This window comes from Cupressus sempervirens, chromosome 5 (assembly GCF_028749045.1).
Source record: "Cupressus sempervirens isolate cs-2001-9-10 chromosome 5, ASM2874904v1, whole genome shotgun sequence".
Classification (NCBI taxonomy): Eukaryota; Viridiplantae; Streptophyta; class Pinopsida; order Cupressales; family Cupressaceae; genus Cupressus; species Cupressus sempervirens.
Window position 1 is genome coordinate 823943654 of NC_143122.1, and position 24625 is coordinate 823968278.

The following is a 24625-nucleotide window of genomic DNA, read 5'->3' on the forward strand; positions in this document are numbered from 1 at the left end:
GTTTCAGTTGTTCAAATGCAGTCTCAGCAACAGGGGTCCAGGAGAAGGCATCCTTTTTTAACAGAGCTGTCAATGGTGCTGCAATTTTCCCGTAATCTTTGACAAACTTGCGGTAGTAGCCAGTCAACCCCAAAAAACCCCGAAGGCTCTTGAGAGTTTTAGGATGCGGCCAAGTTTTCATGGCATCTATTTTTGTAGGATCCACCCGCACTCCATGGTGTGCAACAATATGCCCGAGATACTCCACTTCCTCCTGGCCAAACACACATTTAGATAGTTTTGCACAGAGTTGATGATCAGAGAGAAGTTGCAAGACAAGCTCCAGATGATGGAGATGCTCAGCCCAAGTTTTGCTATATATGAGGATATCATCAAAGAAGACCAGAATGAATTTCCGGAGGTATGGTCGAAATATGTTATTCATCACTGCCTGAAATGTTGAAGGAGCATTCGTGAGGCCAAAGGGCATGACTAAAAATTCATAGTGACCATCATGTGTGCGGAAGGCAGTTTTAGGTATATCCTCCTCATTAACCCGAATTTGATGATACCCAGAACGAAGATCTAACTTGGAGAAAAAATGAGCCCCATGAAGTTCATCAAGAAGTTCATCAACAACTGGAATGGGAAACTTGTCCTTTATAGTGAGATGATTAAGTGCTCGGAAATCAATGCAGAGTCGCCATGACCCATCTTTTTTGCGAACAAGCAGAACTGGAGAAGAAAAGGAACTGGTACTAGGGCGAATAATACCTTGCTTCAGTAAGTCACGGACAAGTATCTCGATTTCGGTCTTCTGATGAAATGGGTAGCGGTAGGGCCTGATGTTGGGCGGAACACTGCCAGGAAGGAGCTGAATACGGTGGTCCTCTGGACGAGAAGGAGGTAATCCCACAGGTTCAGCAAATATACCAGAATACTTGTCCAAAATGTGTTGGAGATCGGCAGGAGTGCTAGAGACTGCTGATGGCTGCATCTGAATGGAATGGAGCTGAGCGATGACACCATGTGAATTCTTCTTAAGAAGTTTTTCCATACGGTGTGAACTGATGATGCTGAGAGACCCTGGTTGTAAGCCTTTCAAAGTGTGTTGGTGCCCCTCGGCTGAAAACTGCATCCAAAGTTTAGCAAATTCCCAGAGAATGGGGCCAAGAGTGCGTAACCATTGGGCACCCAAAACCACATCACAGCCACCTAAGGGTAAGGCAAACATGTCAGAGCGCATGTTATAATCTCCAATAGAGAGACGCACATTGCGACATTTCCCTTTACAAGGTAAAGTGCCCCCATTAGCAATCATGACTTCAAAGCTAGAGCAGGGATGGATAAAGCAATCAGCCTGTTTGGCTATGCGTGGATCAATGAAGTTATGAGTGCTACCAGAATCAATGAGTATAGTAAGAGGGATCTTCTTGAAGAAACCCTGGACCCGCATGGTTTGTGGAGTAGTGACTCCTGCCAAAGCATGGACAGATATCTCTGGTGGAGCTTCTGGGGAAGGAGGTTCAGGCTGGTGAGGCTCAACCTCAGCATCCACTGTTTCCTGAGCATCTACATATTCTTCCAGTTCCGGTGGAGAATCCACATCCAAGAGATAGAGCTTTTGCTGAACACATCTATGGCCCCGAGACCATTTCTCATCACAATTATAACAAAGCCCTTTGTCTCGCCTAACTCGCATCTCTGTTTCAGACAAGTGCTTGATCGGAGTAGTTCTGGGAGCTGGTATGACTGGAGGGTTGTGAGAACCTGTATTTCTGAATGGAACAAAATTAGATCTGGAGCGTTGTAGAGCACTAATCTTGTCTTCCGCTAACTTAGCCAACCCAAGGGCTTCCATCATTGTAGTAGGTCGAAACATTTTGACTTCTGAGCGAAGTGCATCCTTCAGACCACTGACAAAACAACTACGGAAGAATTCATCAGACAAGCCCTCTGTGTGATTAGCTAATTTTTCAAACTCTGTCTGGTATTCTCTTACAGTGCCTGTTTGACGTAGTTTAGTGAGTGCTCCTGTGAAATCATCAAAGGAACTAGGGCCAAAGCGCTCCAAAATGAGGGTGCACAATTCGCTCCACGTTGGGCCTACATTAGCCTTGATGTACCAACGGAACCATTGAAGAGCTTCATGTTCCAAATGAAAAGATGCAAGGGAGACTTTGTGGTTATCCAAAGTATTATGCAAGCTAAAATACTGCTCTGCCCTATAGATCCATCCAGTCGGATCAGAACCATCGAAGCGTGGAAAATCAAGCTTTGGTCCACGAAAATTGCTAGAAGAGGACCCAGTATCTCCTGAATGGTTTCGGCTCATGGCTGACTGCTGAAAGTTAAGACCCAAAATTTTGTCATCCAGATCTTGAAGTCTGGTTTTGAGGGATGCAATTTCCTCTTCCATGATTTTTGCTCCTGTACGCATAACAACCATAAAACAAGGTTTTTTTTTTTTTTTTTTTTTTTTGAAATGGGTAGAAGATGAGAAACAAAAACTTTTTTAGTTACGGCAAACTTGGATTTGGGTAAAACTCATATAGGAAATGGGTGTTCGACGGGTGGTGGGAGACTATCTGGGGACAAGGGAAAAAGAAAAATGAGGGTTTCAAGGGTAGGGAGGCGAAATGAGGTGAACAATCCAAGAGGGATAAGGGAGCAAAATGAGGAATTGAATCTTGTGGCTCAGTTTGGTGGCGATTGGATGAGAGGTGAAAAAGATAGGGCAAACCCTAAAATTAGATAAATGAGGGTTTTAGGGCTTTGATATGTAAAATTTGGGGTTGGGTCGCCAAGGAAGGAAGTATGCAAAATGATATTGCAGACGTTCTGCGGAAGTATGAGCAGAAACAGAAAGCAAACAAGGAAGCTACGACTAAAAAACAGAAAAAATTTTACTCTTTTTTTTTTTTTTTTTTTTTTTTTTTTTTTTTCTGAACAGTCCACTTAAAAAAATTCACTCACAGACAGAACAACTGAAAAGAGTTATTGCAATAACAAGAGATATTAGAAGTGAGAGGAACCTGAAGGCCACGACAGAAAAAAATTTGATGTAATTTCCACCCAGCGAGCCCAAGAGAGTGCTCTGATACCAGATGAGAAGAACCTCCTTATAGCAATATCGTGAGAATGCTCGAAATAATAGAATACAAAGTGATAGCAGAACTCAAAATAAATCTACTGATCGCAGGCCACTTCGAGGGGGTAACCTCCTTTGAGCAAGCTCAATACAATAAATTCGTCCGTACCCATCAAGGGCCTCAACCTATTCTTATATACTGGGTATGATCTAGAAAAGTAATACTACCTATGCATGTGGGATAATAAAATAAACTTACGGGACGACTTACAAAGCATATGCGTCCAACAACTCTACTCTAACAAAATAAACAGAAGGAACACACAGGTTCCTAACACGCTTCCCTTTTAATTGACCTTTAGACCAATGTCCTTTTCTGAGTTTGGAAATGTCTAAGTAAAGTGTAGAAATGTCGTAGGGATTCACCTTTCATTTCTTTTCCTTTAGAATTGCCTTTTGCAAAAACCTACTTCATGGGTCGAAAGCTCACTGAGCAGAAGTTCATCTTGAGTTTTCAACTAGATTTCATTATGAAAGCTATGGTGAATATTTAACCTTTTATGAGTCACATAATTGCAAAGAGAATGTGGTTTCACTATAAGGTAGCTGATTGTTGTCTTTTTTTTTATCCATATGCATCATTTGGTGCCCTTCATGGGAAATCATCTTCATGGGTTGAAAATCTACTGAGGAGAAGATGAATTCCAAATTTCCACAAGCTTTTTTATTTATTAAGAAGATGGTAGAGTATGAGTAGATATGACTTATGAATGATCTTTGTTAACATGAATCTCCATCAGACTATGAGCTAACCTACCCATGAGATGACTTTGACAAAAAGGAAAACCACCTAGCTGTGAAATGTGGAGAAGGGGAAAATGAGAAATATGATGGAGACTCACTCCATGTAAGGGGTTTTAGACTTAGATTCAAACACAACTAGAAATTCCCTAAGACTCAAATAATCACTTTCACAACTTGGGTAGAGGTGAAAAGTGGGGCAACATGTAGAACAATAAGAAATAGGTCAAATAGACCTATCTAAACCTGCATCACATGATCAAGGTGGAAGTCAAGTTATTGTAATATAAAAGAGCAAGCTTGAAGAGATAGAGTAGACACCTAGAATGAAGGAAAAAATAACCATCCAAGCTCTGCTAAACTTAGCAACATCTAGCACTCCTTCCACACAAACTATTTAGTAGCCATGCATAGATGTAACTCCATTACAGATCTCAATGCAAATCCAAAGTTCATGAAAGGAAGAAGAATTCATATAGGATGGAGATGTGGGTCTTGAGGAAAAAATCATTTTGCCTAAGTATGGATATGATAAAAAAACCATAAAACAAATGGGCATACTACAACAAGCCCTAGCAAGGAAAAAACATCAAGAAATGCTTAGAAGGGAGCACAAGAAGAAGTAGGCACTACAAGATATCAAAGACATTGTTTAAGATGCATTTAATCTATAGAATCTTGATGAGACCAAGCCACTAATAGAGCAATTGATAGCATAGTGGGGAAGGCCAATAATGAAGACCTAGATACAAATGCCAAATTACTTGAATGGTCTAAAAAGAAGTTGAAAAAAAAAGTCAATGAGAAGATATCAGGTGATATAGGACTAACACAACCTGCATTAGTGGCTAAGGTTGAGGATGTGAAGAAGGTACTTGAGAACATATTCTCATTATACACTAAATTGTGCAATCCTTTATTCTTCACAAAAGAGACTAGAAGTCACATCTTTATCTTGGGAAGTTAGATAAGTTCATTAAGTGCCAACCTATCTATCAATCTAGCTCAGAGTGAGAAGCATTTTAGGATATTGCTTCAAGCCTAAAGTTAGTTGTATTAATAGTAGATGAGGCTAACATAAGAGCCAAACTGACTAGCATTTAGACAACTCTCACCCCCCATATGGAACTTTTGCACAAAGAATAGGGCTATTTTGAAACCCTACTAAAGAAAGACCCAAATCTTTGTACACTAGATGGTCTAGTTCACCCTTCTGTCGAGCTAGCAATCCAAATCAAGTCATTAGCTGTAGCATGTGAGAACTCGGATGCAACTCTCAAGATAATATTGGATGTCCATAAATATTTTTTGGATAAACACATTATAAGTGTATAGCCCATTAACATAGGTGTCAAAAAGGGGGAGAATAAGATAAATGGGGAAATTAAGATAAAGGGGGAGAAATATTTTGAGGAATAATAAGAATAATATAATTAGAATGAGAAATGGGGGAGAGTAAAAAAAAATGGGAAAAAAAAGACAAAGGACAAAGTAAAGAAAGAACAAGCTAAGAGAAGAGAAAGCATAAACATCATTGAAGTCAAAGAGTATCAGATTTACTTAGCAAGAGTACCATATTTTGGATACCGAACAAACATAACAATTCAAAGGGAGTTATCAAATTTTGAGGTATAAAAGTTATTACAAAATTTTAACATTTTGAAGTTTTGTATATAAGTCAAGTTAGTTTGTAAGGACAAGAATGTTAAATGCATACTCAAGTGTTTTTGGCATTCATTTCAAAGGGGGAGATTGTTGATCTCAGATTGGTTTTGATAAATGAGTGTCAACAGACTTAAGTTATTTTCTTAGTTCATGTCGAACAAGTAGTACATGTTGAGCACAACATGTATATATCATAACATGCCAAGTTATAGTGAGTGTCGAGACACTCATGTACTAAGTTGCTCAAGTGTCAAGAAGACAAACTATGCTAAGTGATTCAGGTGTCAAGTAAATGATGGATGTCAAGCACTATAGATATCAAGTCACAATATAAAGATTAGTGCATGCTAAGCATTAGAGACTTCAGATGTCGTGTGAAGTAGTATTGACATATTTGTTTGTAAAAGCACAAATGACTATGTAAACCATTTTTCAGCCAACTGAAGGATGAATTACAATATTTTGGAGATAAGAAAAAATCTCAAGATGGATTCCCTATGCAATTACACATAGCCAATCAAAAAATAGGATGTATTAAGTGAAAAAATGGTTGAATCTCAACCGTAGATTCATACCTATCCCTAAGTCAAAAAAGTCTTCTTAAAGAGGAAAAAACCTAAACTTTCCATGAATGTTGAAGGAACAAAGAGGATAGTTTGCATGTGAAAACAGAGCATTCATGGTGACTTAGGAGTGAGAATACATTTTAGAATTAGTTAGAAAAGAATAGAGTAAAGAAGATGATAGAAAAAAGGAACATCTGATCAAGAAGGATCAAGAAAATAGTTGTTTTGAGGTGATCTATTATTAAGCAAGCAAGTGTTAACTACATGATCAAAGTTGAGATATTTTAACATGCGATTTCAATCAAAATCTCTTAATAGAGTAGTCCTAATAGGATATATGAAATCCTTTAGTAGGGTGTTTAGTTAGTTGTAAGTTAAAGTTCTTTAACTAGGCACACTTCTAACATGGTGTTGAAATCCTCTAACAAGGTGAGACCTAACAGTCTTTGTAAGCCTTTAATAGGGTAGACCTTTGATAGGGTAGATCATGTTTCATGGTCAAAATATTATAACCTTCAGATACACTTTATTATTGCATTAGTAAGATTTGTGGGTTTCATTCCCACCCCAGTTTTACCTTCTCATTGGAGTGTTTATGGGTAATCATAACTAGTGTCATATATGTGTGATTGCTTATATGTTTACATATCTTAGATGTACATATTTTACATGTTATTTTAGTTTACTCATTGAATGCATGAAATCGATGTGTTGTGAAAGTTTTATGGGTCCAAGTTTACACTATTGATTCATGCCTGCCCCCTCGTGGCCCCAACTCTCATAAGTTTACCTTTCCTATTTTTAATTCCAACACATAAAGCATCTTGACCTCCAAATATAATATCTTTAACAAAAATTTTAGATAAGAAAATACCTTTTCCTTTCTCTATCATCATCTATAGATTTCTTTTATCATCAGTCCTTTCAAATCCTATCATCACAAGATACTTATGGAGTCCCTCATACCATGCTCTTGGTGCTTGTTTCAAACCATATAGAGCTTTGTGTAATCTACATACCATATTCATATTGCTAACATCAACAAATCCTTTTGGCTATTTTATGTGAACTTCTTCCTCTAATATTTCATTTAGAAATGTAGATTTAACATCCATTTAATGAACTTTGAAACTTTTGTATATAGAATAAACAACCAGAGTTCTTATTCCTTCCAATCTAGCAAAAGGAGAAAAAGTTTCTCCATAGTCAATTCCTTCTTCTTGTGCATAATCTTTGCAAACTAATCTTTCCTTGTTCCTTGTGACTTCACCATTTTCATCTAGCTCATTTTTGAATACCCACTTGGTGCCAATCACATTTTTGTCTTTTTGTCTAGTAACTAGATTTCATGTTTTATTTTTCTCAATTTTTTCAATTTCTTCTTCCATGCTTGTACTCAGTCCACATCTTTTGAGGCATCTTTCACCATTTTAGGTTCTTTGATTCTTAGGAAACATGTATCATTTCTCAATTGTTCCTTTTCATTGGTCTATCATCTTTATTTCTAATAATTTCTATAGGGGGGTGATGTCTCTTAACATATTTGGACAATCTTGGTTCAACTCTAGTTTCTTCATTTGGTCTTTCAACTTTAGAGTCACCATGTACATCTTTTTTAGATAGCTCAACATCTCTCTCATTTATATTAATCTTAGATTGAAAATGTACCTTAGCTTCATTCTATAACTTGTCATTTGAATATAGCTCAGTTCCTAAATGTAATTGGGTATTCATAGTATGTGACACAACAATCACTAAAACTTGTTTTTGGTTTGCAACATCTTCTTTAGTAGGTATACCATCATAATAGTATAAAAATGATTTTTATTCTTCTAGTTTTTTCATAGGTTCAACCTCATATACTTTTGTATATTCAACAAATTTCACATTTAAACTTTCCACAATTTTTTTAGTGTTAGCATTTGAACACTTATAAGCTTTACTTCATGTGGAATACCATGAAATATTTTACATTAGGTGATTATCCATTCCATATTTCAAAAGGTGTTTAATGAGTACCTTTCTTGACATGTACATGGTACAAGGTATAGATAGTTGTACTTACAACTTATCTCCAATATCTCAAAGTAACATTTTTCTCCATCATGAGTGTTCTAGGAATGTCCATTATAGGCATGTTCCTTGTTTTAGAAATTCTATTTTGTCAAGGGGTTCTAGGAGTAGATTTCTATCATTTGATACCTCTATCATTACAAAACATCTCAAACTCTCCTCCTTTATTAGATCTCAAACATTTTTGACTTTTAGATATTTCCTTCTCAACTCTTGCTAAGTACCACTTAAACATTTGGAAAGCATTAGATTTTATTTTAGAAACATAGCTATCATTATTCTAGAATAATAATCAACATACAACATAATTTACTTATCTCCTTTGTATCTTTGCACTTCAATTGGTCTAGATAAGTCAGTATGAAAAATCTCTAGTATTTCTTTAGAGGTATGAGTTTTTCTCTTAAAACTTGACTTTGTCATTTCGCCTAAATGACATTGTTTGCACATTATATTAGTAGGCACCTTCAACTTAAGAAAACTTCTAACTTTTCTCATGTTATTGATGCTAACCAAGTTATAAAAATTAACATGACATAACCTTTTTCACCATAGCTACACATCATCACATTTTACAATTAAACAAGTACACCATCCTCTATATCAAGGTAGAATAGATTACTTTTAGTCTGGTCACCCTTTCCAAATCAGTTCTCCATCATTATCATATATCTTAGCAATCTTGTTTTCAAACTCAAGCTTACATCCTAAATTATTCAATTGTGACACACTCAACAAATTATAATTAAGTCCTTCAAAATAGTATGCATTGTCACATACAATTTTATATGTGAGTTTGATAGAACCTTTTCCTTTTATCAAGTATGGTGCATTATTACCAAATCTTACACTATATCGATCATAAAAATTCAAGGTAATGAACTTAGTTTTATCTCTAGTCATATGATGTAAACACCCACTCTCAATAATCCATTTGTGATTCTTTTTTGTACAAGACACAAGTCCAATCACCTCAACTTCATTAGATTCGTCCTTCATTGCAAGATACACCACTTCATAATCATGTTCATCAGATTCATCACTTTTTTCCTCTTTGGAAATGTAGCAAGACTTTTTGCCTTTGTATTTTTAATCCTTTTTGTCTTCATCTCTTCTACTTTTGTACTTGTCACCACCTTTGTAGCTCTTCTTCTCTAGACATCTAGAGGCAATATGACCAACCTCATTACAATTGAAACAAATGATAGGTAGCTTAACTATAAACTTTCCTTTACCTCTATAAAATTTCCTTTCTAGTAGTGTTTCAATTTTTTCTACATCCTCCTCATTTGTATGACTATCATTGGACACATACTTTTTCTTCTTCTTCTTCTTCTTTTCATCAAGTTCCTATAATGAAATCTTAGCTTTGAAAGGAGATTCAATATTTTATGGTTTGTAATTATCAAAGTTGGAAAGCTGAAAAGAAGTGAGCCTACCTACTAGACCTTCAAGAGATAAATTATTCCCTAGTATACATCTCAAGTCTTGTATTATACAAACTCTAATTGTAATGCCCTGCCAAGTGATCCAGAGAATTAAACTAGAATTTCACTAAGTTTGGTAGCATTTTTTTTTTTTCGATAGAACATGAAAGTAAATACCACATATAACTTATACACAATAACAGAAGCAATACCAATGTCCACCTAAAAATAAGCATAACATACATAACATATTAAATTCTTTAAGGATCTCGTAATGTTGAATTACATCTAAATCAACTAACATACTTGAATCCATCTAGTACAACATCCACATGAAATAACAGTGATAAGTCCAATGTTTATACATTACATTTCTATATGCTCAATCATCCACTGTACATGTCACAGGGTATGAAAAGCTTAAAAGAATATACATATGTGAAATAAGGTACATCATCCTATTCTAATCCATGATACATCAAAGTAAAGATAATCACATGATATAACATCATAGAAGATATAAACATCCATCATAAAGATCAAATATAGTAAACTAAGTGCACAATTTCTTCCAACCATTAATAGCATCATTAGACCATCGTGGGCCTTAGGCATCCCTCCATGCGTAACATTCTAAATTACCAAAGAGATCATTGGTATTAACATAGTAGGAATGTCACTCCTAACATATACTATATCATATGCAAAAAGTAATCTAACATGCAAATATAAGCATAAGATAACAGTATCTAACATATGCTAATCATCAATGAAAAGATACATATCCACCATCATGAAGGATGTATCAGCCATGATGTCTCAATGAATCTCAAATGATAAGAGTGGAAAAATACTACCACCCGATTGCGTGGTACCTAAGTGGTCCACTCCCACCGTTCTGAGATGATAATCTCAAGTCCCAAACAGGCTATCCAAAATCACAAAGCATAAATTGCTATAAGTCCAAGAACCTTAAAAGCATACTAACTCAAAGGTTCCATCACAAAATTGACATCTAATTCCTAGAGGCACAAAAAGACATGTAGGAACCTACTATGCAAGCGGGAAAGTGTCATCACACACATCATGTAGAAGTTACCCTGGTAGTTAGCTAAACTCCACGGGTCCCTACTGATCCTCATGCGGCCACTAGTATCCTCTCATACTGACAAGGCATACTATGGAATGCAAGGTCGCAACCATGCATTCTCTCTAGTCCCATCCTAGTCTGTACAAGCACTCGAGGCATGGGTGAGAACAAAACAATTATCTTTTTAGATTCATTTAGTTATTATTAGGTGTGAATGTTTTCATTTATTAACCAACTTAGAATGAGTTACCCTAGCGGCCTCTTAAGGCGCCGACCCCCATTGCAAGCCACTTCCCGACACTACAAGTAGATAACCTACCCTAAGCTCATGGAATCATAAAGCTCAAAATCACAAAGATAATCCATAATAAGAACATCAAATATGCACAAAAAAAGCATCAAATCTCCATGAGCAAGCATCCATCAAAAAACATGACCAAAATAGCTCTCTATTGGCAACTGAAGTATCACTAATAATAAAAAGTATCCATTGGTTCTCAATAACCAAAATATATCTCAAATCATACTGATTGAAGACTCCAAAATGGTTGAGTTAAGCATGTCACAACATGACATCATAAAGTAACATTTCAGTCCCATCATGGCGACTGAAAAATAAAAAAAGGATAACTGATCGATGACTCAAAATTGGTTAAGTCAAGTGTCTCATACATATGAATCTCAACTATAACAATCAGTAATTACAAACATTACATAGAGCATTTCATCACATAACCATGGTTGAGTTTATAAAGATAAAAAATAAGACATCATCACGACATCACAATCATAACCTCCAAGCCTCTAGTAGATGTCCTATAACTAGTCAACACTACTCAACCCAAAACCCAAAACAATAGCATAAAGAAAACACAATGCAACCACATGTTTTGATTTTGCTAAAATTACATACTTGAATTTAAATGTGGAGGTCTCAGTTTACATTTTCTAATCTAGATATCAAGTGGAGAAATTGCACGTTTTACCTAACTCATGTATTTATTTGATAGATAAAAGTTTCTCCCCAAAACCATTAGACTCAACTTTCTAATTGATCTAATAATATTTTATTTATATAAACATTGTTTGAAAAATGACATTCCCAATGAATCCAATATTATCAACAAAATTTGCATATTTCAAAACTTTGACTTATAACATGTTCTAATAATTAACCTTAATTAAACTAAGTTTAATTAAGTTAATTATTAATATCTCTTCATTTTAATAATAATTGATAAGTTATTATTCATATTTTTAAATCATTTATCTTTTACAGAATGATCCATCTATACAAATCATTTTAAATAAAATAATTATTTATAACTAATATACATATACTTATACATACATACATACATACATACATACATACATACATACATACATACATACATACATACATACATATATATATATATATATATATACATACAAAATATACATATATTATAATATACAATAATAACATTTTATAAAAATGAAATATAAAAATCAAATTATCAATATCGATCTCCATCCACATAACCCCCAACGTCCATATTAAAAAAAATATAATTTCTCTTCCCCCCCCATCGTGCTATGCAGTACCTGTGCTCACAGGCACTGCACCGACAATAGGTACAGTGTACCCCTATCATCACAGTCCTACGACGATAGGCCTCTGTGACCCACGGGGGTATGGGTACCATACGTGCCCAATGTGATTTGCATTATTTTTTTTTTTTTATATAACATTTTTAATAAAATATTTGCAGTTTGCGATTCAAAATTTTAATAAAGTATTATCACTGCTATTTATAAAATACGATTATTCAATATATATATATATATATATATATATATATATATATGTTGTGATACTTGATTAAACTCTGTGAGTACATATATATAAATACACACACACACATAGAGATATATATATCTGTGTGTGTGTGTGTGCGTGTATTTATATATATGTACTCACAGAGTTTAATCAAGTATCACAACATATATATATATATATATATATATATGCAGATTTGAAAATATAAACATGTATATTTTACAATGAGCATATACACAATTTATTTAAAGGTTTCAATTTTTAGAATTTTCCTATAAACTATTTGATCTCTAAATTTACCCAATAATTTTCTAATGGATTTGGCTACAATTTAAACCCTAGCCCCGTGTTCTCTTCAAATCTATGCATATAAGGTTTTCTCAAATCAATTTTAACTACCTGTATTGAGAATGCATACAATTAAAATAGAAATTCCTCAAAGAACATATGGAAGACACGAAGAAGATAGGAAGTGCAAGATGCGGAAATAGAATAAGTAAAATCACAAGAATCTACTTGGATTTTGATGCTAACTCGCTTTTCCTCAGAAAACCCACAGAGCGAGCTCCTCTGTTCTTCAAAATTCTTGAGTCCTCCAATGCTCCAAAAAGCTCTCCAAATGCTACGTCTAAGCTTCTAGGAATGCTTGAATATAAAGAGCTCTTAGGAAGCACCTAGAATGTCTCTAGAAACAACTAGAAGGTGTCACCAACTAAGCATGTGTCTTTTCGAACCTTCTAGATGAGTCATAAGGTTGTAGACACCATGTGCTTAATTGCTGCACTAACCCCCGTGTTGTTGACATATGAGAAATAAAAAGGTGCGTTCACTCCTAGGCAAGCTTATAACTCTAATTTAATTTTTATATAAATTCTATTTAAATTTTTATAACTTTTATTATTATTATTTATTTATTACTTTATTATTATTTTATTCTTATTATTAATTTTAATTTCTAACTTTCTTTTGTTTAATTCTTTTTTTCTCAATTAATCCTCATTTAATTAATTATAATCAAAATATCAAAGATCATGATATTATATATTAATTTTCTCCAAATAATTAATTAATTAATTAACTCTATTTATTAAGACTTAATTAATAGAAAATTCACCATAGACCTCCAAGATAAAATATGAAAACCCATCATAGAACAATTCATACAAAATCAGTCTAAAGGGTTAAAAATCACAAAATATGTCATCCGACACATTCGGTGGGTAAAATATCCAGATACTTGTCCTACCTCACTAGGACAAATGGTTTAAGGGTTTGGGATTTGAACTTGAGAATTTATCTCCCTTCTCTTATCATTAAGATAATATAATAGGTTACGCTCATCTTGGAAATTCAGGGAAGTCGATACCTAGTACCTACAACCTACATAAAAACCATGGATTTACATACAATATATATATGCTAAGATAAATAGGCAATGGTAAGAAGTGGTGCATCGTGTAGATCCCAACTAGCAAGTGACTACGAGTCCCTTCCTTAACCATATCAGAAATGCCATACAATATGAGCAAACACACACACCATACAAATGCAAGTATGGGTTAAGTATCCATAATAAAGCACATGAGATAATAAACCATCTAACTAATCATCATTAATAACTGAAACCAATGTAATGATCATCATGCATACATGAAATGTAAAGTCTAAATGATCTGATCATATATCCGTTGAATCCATAACATAATGTCTGATAGTCTCAAACAATACTACTAATCCATCCACACAAAACTAGTCTAACACAGTCTGATAATAATAACAACAATATGTCCATAAAGATGTGAATGAGGGTAGGCACTACATCCACGCCCCCTTAGATGAGGCTTACTCTTAGAAGCCTACAAATAGGTAGGGATATAAATCCTGTAATCTAGCTGAATCCTCCCATGTAGCTAAAGAATCATCAGTAAGGTCCCATTGGACCCTTACGTACTCAATTGTTTGACCCCTGAGGGTCAACTCTCGCTACTCCAGAATATGAATTGAATCCAAAGCCAGTTGCCCATCCTCTACCTGCAATGCATTCCAATCAAGAAAATTTACAATATCAGGAATGTACTGGCAGAGTACCAAAACATGGAAAACATCATGATTGTGAGCTAGGCTGGGCGGTAGAGCAAGGCGGTAAGCAATCAGGCCAATTCTCTCTAGAATCTCAAATGGTCCCACAAAGAGAGGTGCTAGCTTAGAACCCTTTCCATATTAGATCAGACTCTTTTGCGAATGCACTCTCAAGAAAACCTTATCTCCCACAACAAACTACTTATCTTTCCTATGGCCATCAGCTTACTTCTTCTGCCTATCCTGTGCTGTAGTCAAGTGCTCACAGATATGCACTACCTATTGTTCCATATCACGAAGCATCTTAGGAACCAATAGGATATGATCCTCAAGACTATCCCAACTCAATGGTGTATGAAAAGGATGTCCATATAATGCCTAAAATGGTGCCATGCCAATAGAACTATGATACCCATTGTTGTAAGCAAACTCCACTAGGTAGAGATAGTCCTCCCAATGTGTCTGCCTATCCATCACATACATTTGTAACATATCCTCCAAAACTTGATTCACCCTCTCTATCTAACCATCAGTCTCTTGATGATATGCCAAACTGAAATTTAATTGAGCTCCAAGCTCATGCTACAATGATGTCTAGAATGTAGATGTGAATATAGGATCCCTGTCAGAAATGATCTTTCTAGGAATATCATGTAATCTCACAATGTCATGCATGAAGACATTAGCTATAGATTTTGTTGTGTAGGAAGACCTAATCAGTGAGAAATGTGCCACCTTAGTCAACCGATCAATGGTTACCATGATAGCATCATGATGACGAATAGTCATAGGTAATCCTACTATGAAATCTATGGAGATGATATCCCACTTCCAAGAAGGAATGAGATTTGGCTACAAAAGTCCAGCTGGGTACTGGTGTTCTACCTTCACTCTCTAATACTCAAGACACCTAACCACAAAATAAGCAATGTCTCGCTTCATCCTAGACCAAAAGAACAAATGTCTCAAATCATCATGCATCTTCTTGACACATGGATGTGCTAAGTAAGGCGTATGATGGGCCTCTGCTAAAATCAAGGTGTGAAGCTCATCCAGTAATGGCACATAAATCCTCCCCAAATATCTCAAAAGACCATCTAATTCTCAAATGTAACCTGGAAACTTACCTTCCAAAGGTCTTCCTAAATCTATCTCTCTGCACACTTCCTAATACCAAAAATTTGTTGGAAGTGCTTGAAGAATCCAACTCCTCAAATCCACACTAAGAGTCATAGATGATACCAAATATCTCCTGTGACTCAAAGCATCTGCCACCACATTCTCCTTTCCCTAAATGTACTTAACCTCAAAATTGTACTCGTATAGTAATTCTATCCATCATCTCTGGTGAGCATTCAAATTAGGCTGAGTGAAAATGTATTGAAGACTATGATGATCACTATGTAGCTCAAATCTATGCCCCAACAAGAAGTATCTCCACTTTGTCAAAGCATGAACTACTGCTACTAACTCAAGATAATGTGTAGGATAGTTTAGTAAATGATCCTTGAGCTTATGTGACTCATACGCAATCACCCGTCCATTCTGCATCAACACTACCCCAATCCGTTCTAGAGAAGCATCTATACACACCATGAAATCACCTTCTGAATCGGGTACTGCTAAGATCAGTGCACTGGTCAAAAGTTCCTTGAGCTTTTGAAAGGCTTCCTCACATTTCTCCATTGACACAAACTTCTTTCCTTTCCTTTGAAGAGAAGTGATAGGATGTGCTATCCTAGAGAAGTTTTGAACAAATCTGTGATAATAACTAGTGAGGACCATGAAACTAAAAATCTCTGACACATTAGTCAGTGTAGGCCAACCTATTATCACTTGAATCTTTGTAGGATCCACTCAAATACCATCACCTGAAATGACATGCCCTAAATACTGAATCTTTGATTTGAAGAATTCACACTTAGCCGCATTGGCATAAAGTTGATTGTCTCTTAAACACTGCAATACCAACTGTAGGTGTTCCTCATGCTCCTTTTGTGTCCTAGAATATATCAATATATCATCAAGAAACACAAGTACAAACCTGTCAAGATTAGATTAGAACACTCCATTCATCAAACTCATGAAAATCGATGGAGCATTAGTCAACCCAAAAGGTACCACTGTGAACTCATAATTACCATAGCAAGTTCAAAAAGTGGTCTTGTGAATATCTACTTCCTTAATGTGAAGCTGGTGGTATCCCAACTTAAAGTCAATCTTGGAGAATATTGTAGCTCCCTTGATCTGATCAAATAAGTCATCAATCCTAGGTAGAGGATACTTGTTCTTAATAGTCACCTTATTCAACTGTCTGTAGTCAATACAAAGGTACAAAGAACCATCTTTCTTCTTCATAAAGAGCACTGGAGCTCCCCATGGTGATACACTAGGTCAAATGCTCCCTTTGGCCAAAAGTTTCTCTAGCTAAAGATGTAACTCACCCAATTCCTATGTAGTCATATGATAAGGAGCTTTAGAGATAGGCTTCGCTCTAGGAATCAGATCAATGCTAAAATCAATGTCCCTCTTCAGAGGCATGCCTAGAATCTCACTTGGAAAGACATATGCGTACTCCTATAAAATTGGGTTGTCTAAAGTCTTCCTTATAGGATCTTCCTCATCAAGATCATTTACCATAACAACAAATATCTGACATCCCTTATGGAAACTCTACTTTAATTACATAGCAGAAATCATCCACAGAGATATAGGCCTTGGTATCCCAACTATCTTCACATCATTCCCTTGGTCATCTTGGCACAAAATAATCTTCTTCTTGGAATCTATACTAGCTCTATGAGAGCCAAGCCAGTCCATGCCGAAAACCACATCATAGGAACCAAGGGGTATGACTCGAAGATCCACTGCAGTATCCAAGCTTCCTAAGCTAAGCGCACACTTATGAACTACAAAATTTGTGGAGACCTTAATGCCTGAGGCTAGTTCCACTTGCCAACCATGATCTTGCTTCACCACATCTAGCTTACACTTAGAAACTATAGATGGTGAAATAAATGAATCTGTAGTTCCTGAATCAAACAATATTGAAAGAGATATACCTCGAATAGTACCTATGGTCTCAACCACTATTTCTTGATGATCTTTCTGATGGTGATCTATTGGTGAAAATACTCTATGAGCTCTACTTGCATCACCCACTATAAGCTCTAAAACTATAGGCCTAGGTTCTGAAAACTAAGGTGCTCGCTATGGACACTGAGTTGCATAATGTCCAATCTGACCACATGAAAAACATTTTGTATTTCTTCCAGATCCTTTACCCATAGGTGGTACATTTGATTGCTAAAGACTATTCTTGCTAACAAAAGAATGGCTACTCTGAGCTAGCTGATTGGGCTGATTTTGTTTATTGCGTTGAGCATTGCGGTTCTTCTTGGAGTTGGAACCTCTACCACCACCTTGAACCTAAGAATTCGATCCCTTCTATTGTTATGTCTGCTGAGACTGCTGCTGATACTGTTTCCCTTTAGAAAAAGAAGGCTTCCTATTTCCACTTGAATTGTAGTTTTCTTTAGATCTTGATGTTGTTGGTGTTCCTACAAAATCTCCTTGACCAAGGTTGACACTTTTCTGAACAAGAATAGCTTGACATACTACATCCTTGAGGAATTTTGGCTCAAATACCTTAACACCCTCAATTATATGGTTTTTCAAACTCCTAATAAAATGCTGTGTCAACTGAGCTAAATTTGCACTGAATCTTGAAAAAGACATGAGCTCATAAAAATTACACTCATACTCAATCACTGACATTGTGTACTGCCTAAGATTATGAAATTCATCTCCCCTTTTCTGCTTCCATTCCTCTAGTAGGAATAATTCACAAAAACCTTCTAAGAATAGTTCCCATGTAATACTGCTCATATTGATTCCCAGCTTCTTCTCCTCAATTGTCCACCAAGTGGCCCCAAAATTTTCCAAATTAGTGATCACAAATCTTGCCTTAACATTGTTGTAGAAATATTGCATGGAAAACATCCTATCGAGGGAAATAAGCCATTGTTTGGCCACATAACCAAAACCTTTCCCATTGAAAGGCTTGACCTTGGATCTCGAAAGATCCTTCATCGGAGTGGACACAATGGACCTCTGAGGATCCTTTTGAGAGCTCCTAGACCTGGGTCTATGCTCTTTTTCTGTCCGATGTGCTTTGGGCTGATCTTGAATAGGAGGTAGACATTCAAGAATAGTCTGCATCATCTATCTCAAATCAACCTCTTTAGACTCAACTTGGTCCTCTCTACGGCTCTCTTCTTGCTGCTTAGTTGTGTGATCTCCTTTGCTTTCTTCATGAGCATATCCCCCATGGGCAGACTCATGGACACTGATAGCTTTGCCATGACTATGACCTCTACCACGACCTCTACCATGGCCTCTAACAAAAGACCTAGTCCTAGATACCATCCTACAATAGTACAAAGTACTATTACAATTAGAAGACACGTGTTTGCAATAGTCTAAGTTCAATTTTAGTTTTGAAAGCTAAGTGTTGAAGTATGAAAAATATGCTAATAATAGTTAAAGTTTTGTTTTCAGTTCACCTAGTTTCAAGTTTGAAAAGATACACTTAAGAGTTCAAAGTTTTAGTTGTTCCAAAATACCCAGAGTTCCCAATGTAGAAACTCGGGCTCTGATACCAAATGTAATGCACTGCCAAGGGATCCAAAGAATTAACCTAGAATCTCACTAAGTTTGGTAGAAAATTTTTTTTTTTGATGGAACATGAAAGTAAATACCACATATAATTTATACACAATAATGAAAGCAATAAAAATGTCCATCTAAAAATAAGCATAACACACATAACAGATTACATTCCTTAAGGATCCCTTAACATTGAATTACATCTAAATCAACTAACATACTTGAATCCATCTAGTACAACATCCATATGAAATAATAGTGATAAGTCCAATGTTTATACATTACATTTCTATATGCTCAATCATCCACTGTCAATGTCATAGGGTATGAAATGCTTAAAAGAATATACATATGTGAAATAAGATACATCATCCTATTCTAATCCATGATACATCAAAGTAAAGATAAGCGCATGATACAACATCATAGAAGATATAAACATCCATCATAAAGATCAAATATAATAAACTAAGTGCACGGTTCCTTCCAACCATTAATAGCAACATTAGACCATCATGGGCCCTAGCTATCCCTCCATGCATAACATTCCAAACTACCAAAGAGATCATTGGTATTAACATAGTAGGAATGTCACTCCTACATATACTATATCATATGCAGAAAGTAATCTAACATGCAAATATAGGCATAAGATAACATCATCTAACATATGCTAATCATCAATGAAAGGATACATATCCACCATCATGAAGGATGTATCAGCCATGATGTCTCAATGAATCTCAAATGATAAGAGTGGAAAAACACTACCACTCAACCGCGTGGTACCTATGTGGTCCACTCCCACTATGCTGAGGAGATAATCTCAAGTCCCAAACATGCTATCCAAAATCACAAAGCATAAATCGCTATAAGTCCAAGAATTGTAAAAGTATAGTAACTCAAAGGTTCCATCACAAAACTGACATCTAATTCCCAGAGGCACATAAAGACATGTAGGAACCTACTATGCAAGTGGGAAAGTGTCATCGCATACATCATGTAGAAGTTGCCTTGGCAGTTAGCCAAACTCCAAGGGTCCCTATTGATCCTCATGTAGCCACCAGTATCCTCTCATATTGACAAGTCATACTGTAGAATGCAAGGTCACAACCATGTGTTCTCTGTACTCCCATCCTAGTCTGTACAAGCACTCGAGGCATGGGTGAGAACAAACCAATTATCTTTTTAAGTTCATTTAGTTAGTATTAGGTGTGAATGTTTTCACATATTAACCAACTTACAATGAGTTACCCTGGCAGCCTCTTAGGGCCCCGACCCCCATTGCAAGCCACTTCTTGACACTACAAGAACATAACCTACCCTAAACTCATGGAATCATAAATCTCAAAATCACAAAGATAATCCAAAATAAGAACATCAAATATGCACAATAAAAGCATTAAATCTCCATGAGCAAGCATCCATAGAAAATCATGACCACAACAGCTCTCTATTGGAAATTGAAGTATCACTAATAATCAAAAGTATCTATTGGTTCTCAATAACCAAAATATATCACAAATCATACTGATTGAAGACTCCAAAATGGTTAAATCAAGCACGTCACAACATGACATCATAAAATAACATTTCAGTCCCATCATGGTGATTGGAAAATAACCAAGGATAACTGATCGATGACTCAAAATTGGTTAAGTCAAGTGTCTCATACATTTGAATCTCAACTATAACAATCAATAATTACAAACATTACATGGAGAATTCCATCACATAACCATGGTTGGGTTTATAAAGATCAGAAATAAGACATCATCACGACATCACAATCATAACCCCCAAGCCTCTGGTAGATGTCTTATAACTGGTCAACACTAGTCAACCCAAAACCCAAAACAATAGCATAAATAAAACACAATTCAACCACATATTCTAGTTTTGCTAAAATTACATACTTGAATTTAAATGTGGAGGTCTCAGTTTACATTTTCCAATCTAGATATCAAGTGGAGAAATTGCACATTTTACCTAACCCATGTATTTGTTTGATAGATAAAACTTTCTCCCCAAAACCATTAGACTCAATTTTCTAATTGATCTAATAATATTTTGTTTATATAAACATTGTTTGAAAAATGACATTCCCAATGAATCCAATATTATCAACAAAATTTGCATATTTCAAAACTTTGACTTATAACATGTTCTAATAATTAACCTTAATTAAACTAAGTTTAATTAAGTTAATTATTAATATCTCTTCATTTTAATAATAATTGATAAGTTATTATTCATATTTTTAAATCATTTATCTTTTACAGAATGATCCATTTATACAAATCATTTTAAATAAAATAAATATTTATAACTAATATACATATACTTATATACTTATACACACACACACACACACACACACACACATATACATACAAAATATACATATATTAAAATATACAATAATAACATTTTACAAAAATAAAATATAAAAATCAAATTATCAATATCGATCTCCATCCACATAACCCCCAACATCCATATTAAAAAAATAATAATTTCTCTTCTCCCCAGTTGTGCTACGTAGTACCTGTAGTTGCAAGCACTGCACCGACAGTGGGTACAGTGTACCCCTTTTGTCACAGTCCTATGACGGCAGGCCTCTGTGACCCGTAGGGGTATGGGTACCGTACGTGCCCAATGTGATTTGCAATATATATATATTTTATATAAGATTTTTAATAAAACATTTGCAGTTTGTGATTCAGAATTGTAATAAAGTTTTATCACTGCGATTTATAAAATACCATTATTCAATATATATATATATATGCATATATATATATACATATGTGTGTGTATATACATATATATGTGTGTGTGTGTTTATTTATATATATATATATGTATGTATGTATGTATGTATGTATGTATGTATATATGCATGCAGAATCAAAAATATAAACATGTATATTTTACAATGAGCATATACACAATTTATTTAAAGGTTTCAATTTTTAGAATTTTCCTATAAACTATTTGATCTCTAAATTTACCCAATAATTTTCTAATGGATTTGGCTACAATTTAAACCCTAGCCCCATGTTCTCTTCAGATCTATGCATATAAGGTTTTCTCAAATCAATTTTAACTACCCATATTGAGAATGCATACAATTAAAATAAGAATTCCTCAGAGAACATATGGAAGACACAAAGAAGATAGGAAGTGCAAGATGTAGAAATAGCATAAGTAAAATTACAAGAATCTACCCAGATTCTGATGCTAACTCGCTCTTCCTCAGAGAACCCATAGAGCAAGCTCCTCCCTTCTTCAAAATTCTTGAGTCCTCCAATGCTCAAAAATGCTCTCCAAGTGCTATGTCTAAGCTTCTAGGAATGGCTGAATATAAAGAGCTCTCAGGAAGCACCTAGAATGTCTCTAGAAACAACTAGAAGGTGTCACCAACTAAGCATGTCTCTTTTTCAACCTTCTAGATGAGTCATAAGGTTGTAGACACCATGTGCTTAATTGGTACACTAACCCCTGCGTTGTTGACATATGAGAAATAAAAAGGTGTTAACTCCTAGGCAAGTTTATAACTCTAATTTAATTTTTATATAACTTCTATTTAAATTTTTATAAATTTTATTATTATTATTATTTATTTATTAGTTTATTATTATTAATAATTTTAATTTCTAATTTTCTTTTATTTAATTCTTTTTTTCTCAATTAATCCTCATCCTCATTTACTTAACTATGATCAAAATATCAAAGATCATGATATTATATATTAATTTTCTCCAAATAATTAATTAATTAATTAAATCTATTTATTAAGACTTAATTAATAGAAAATTCACAACAGACCTCTAAGATAAAATATGAAAACCCATCATAGAACAATTCATACAAAATTAGTCTAAAGGGTTAAAAATCACAAAATATGTCATCCGACACATTCGGTGGGTAAAATATCCAGATACTTGTCCTACCTCACTTGGACAAATGGTTTAAGGATTTGGGATTTGGACTTGAGAATTTATCTCCTTTCTCTTATCATTGAGATAATATAATAGGGTATGCTCATCCTAGCAATTCAGGGAAGTCAATACTCGGTACCTACAACCTACATAAAAATCATGTATGTACATACAATATATATATGCTAAGCTAAAAAAGTAATGGAGGGAAGTGGTGCATCGTGTAGATCTCGACTAGTAGGTGACTACGACTCCCTTCCTTAACCATATTAGAAATGCCATACAATATGAGCAAACATGCACACCATACACATGCAAGTATGGGGTAAGTATCCATAATAAAGCACATGAGATAATAAACCATCTAACTAATCATCCTTAATAACTGAAAGAAATGTAATGATCATCATGCATACATGAAATGTAAAGTCTAAATGATCTCATCATATATCCACTGAATCCATAACCTAATGTCTGATAGTCTCAAACAATACTACTAATCCATCAACATAAAACTAGTCTAACATAGTCTGATAATAATAACAACAATATGTCCAGAAAGATATGAACGAGGGTAGGCACTACACTAATAGCATATATAGGAAACAATGTTCTTAAAACTTTGTTGAGTACAATATCATAATCTATCTTACCATTATCTCCTCTTATTGCATTAATAAAATCCTCTATCCTTGAGTAATATTGAGAAATATTTCAACCTTCTTACATTATCATATCATCAAGCTTACCTCTAAGACTTTCAACTTTGGCTCTTAGAACATTAATGTTTCCTCCATAGATAGTGGTTAAGGCCTCCCACATTTTCTTTGCACTGTCAAGATTTTTGATATCATCAAATTCAGTGTAGCTTAGAGAAAATGCAATCTCCAATATTGTTTGGTTGTGTTCTTTCTTCTTTTTTATATCCTCAGTAGTTAGGGCTCCAACAGGATCAACATGCTCAGTAGTGATGGTAGATTGTGAATGATCTCCAAGTCCTCTAACATGTAGCTTCATCAAAATTTTCCATGTAGGAAAGTTATCTCTATTAAGCTTGGGTACTTCACTTTTTGACATCCTAATATTTGTGCTTCTAGTACCTTCAAACTAGTCCTCTTAAGTAGATGGCTCTGATACCCCTTGACTCCTTGTTTTCCTTAGGTCCTCACACATGACCTCCCTTTCTTCTGACCAACCATCTCTATAAATAGAGAATTAAGATCTTTTGTCGTTCATTCTCCATCATCCAATTTGGGTTTAGGACAGATTAGGCAGGATTCAATGAATCTATCCCTAATTTCATATCACTTCTAGAAACTTCTCCTTCAATACTCTTCGAATTCACCTCAAAATGGTTTACCATGAATTCTATGCTACCAACTCATCAATCTTATCTTCCACTTGGTTTACACAATCC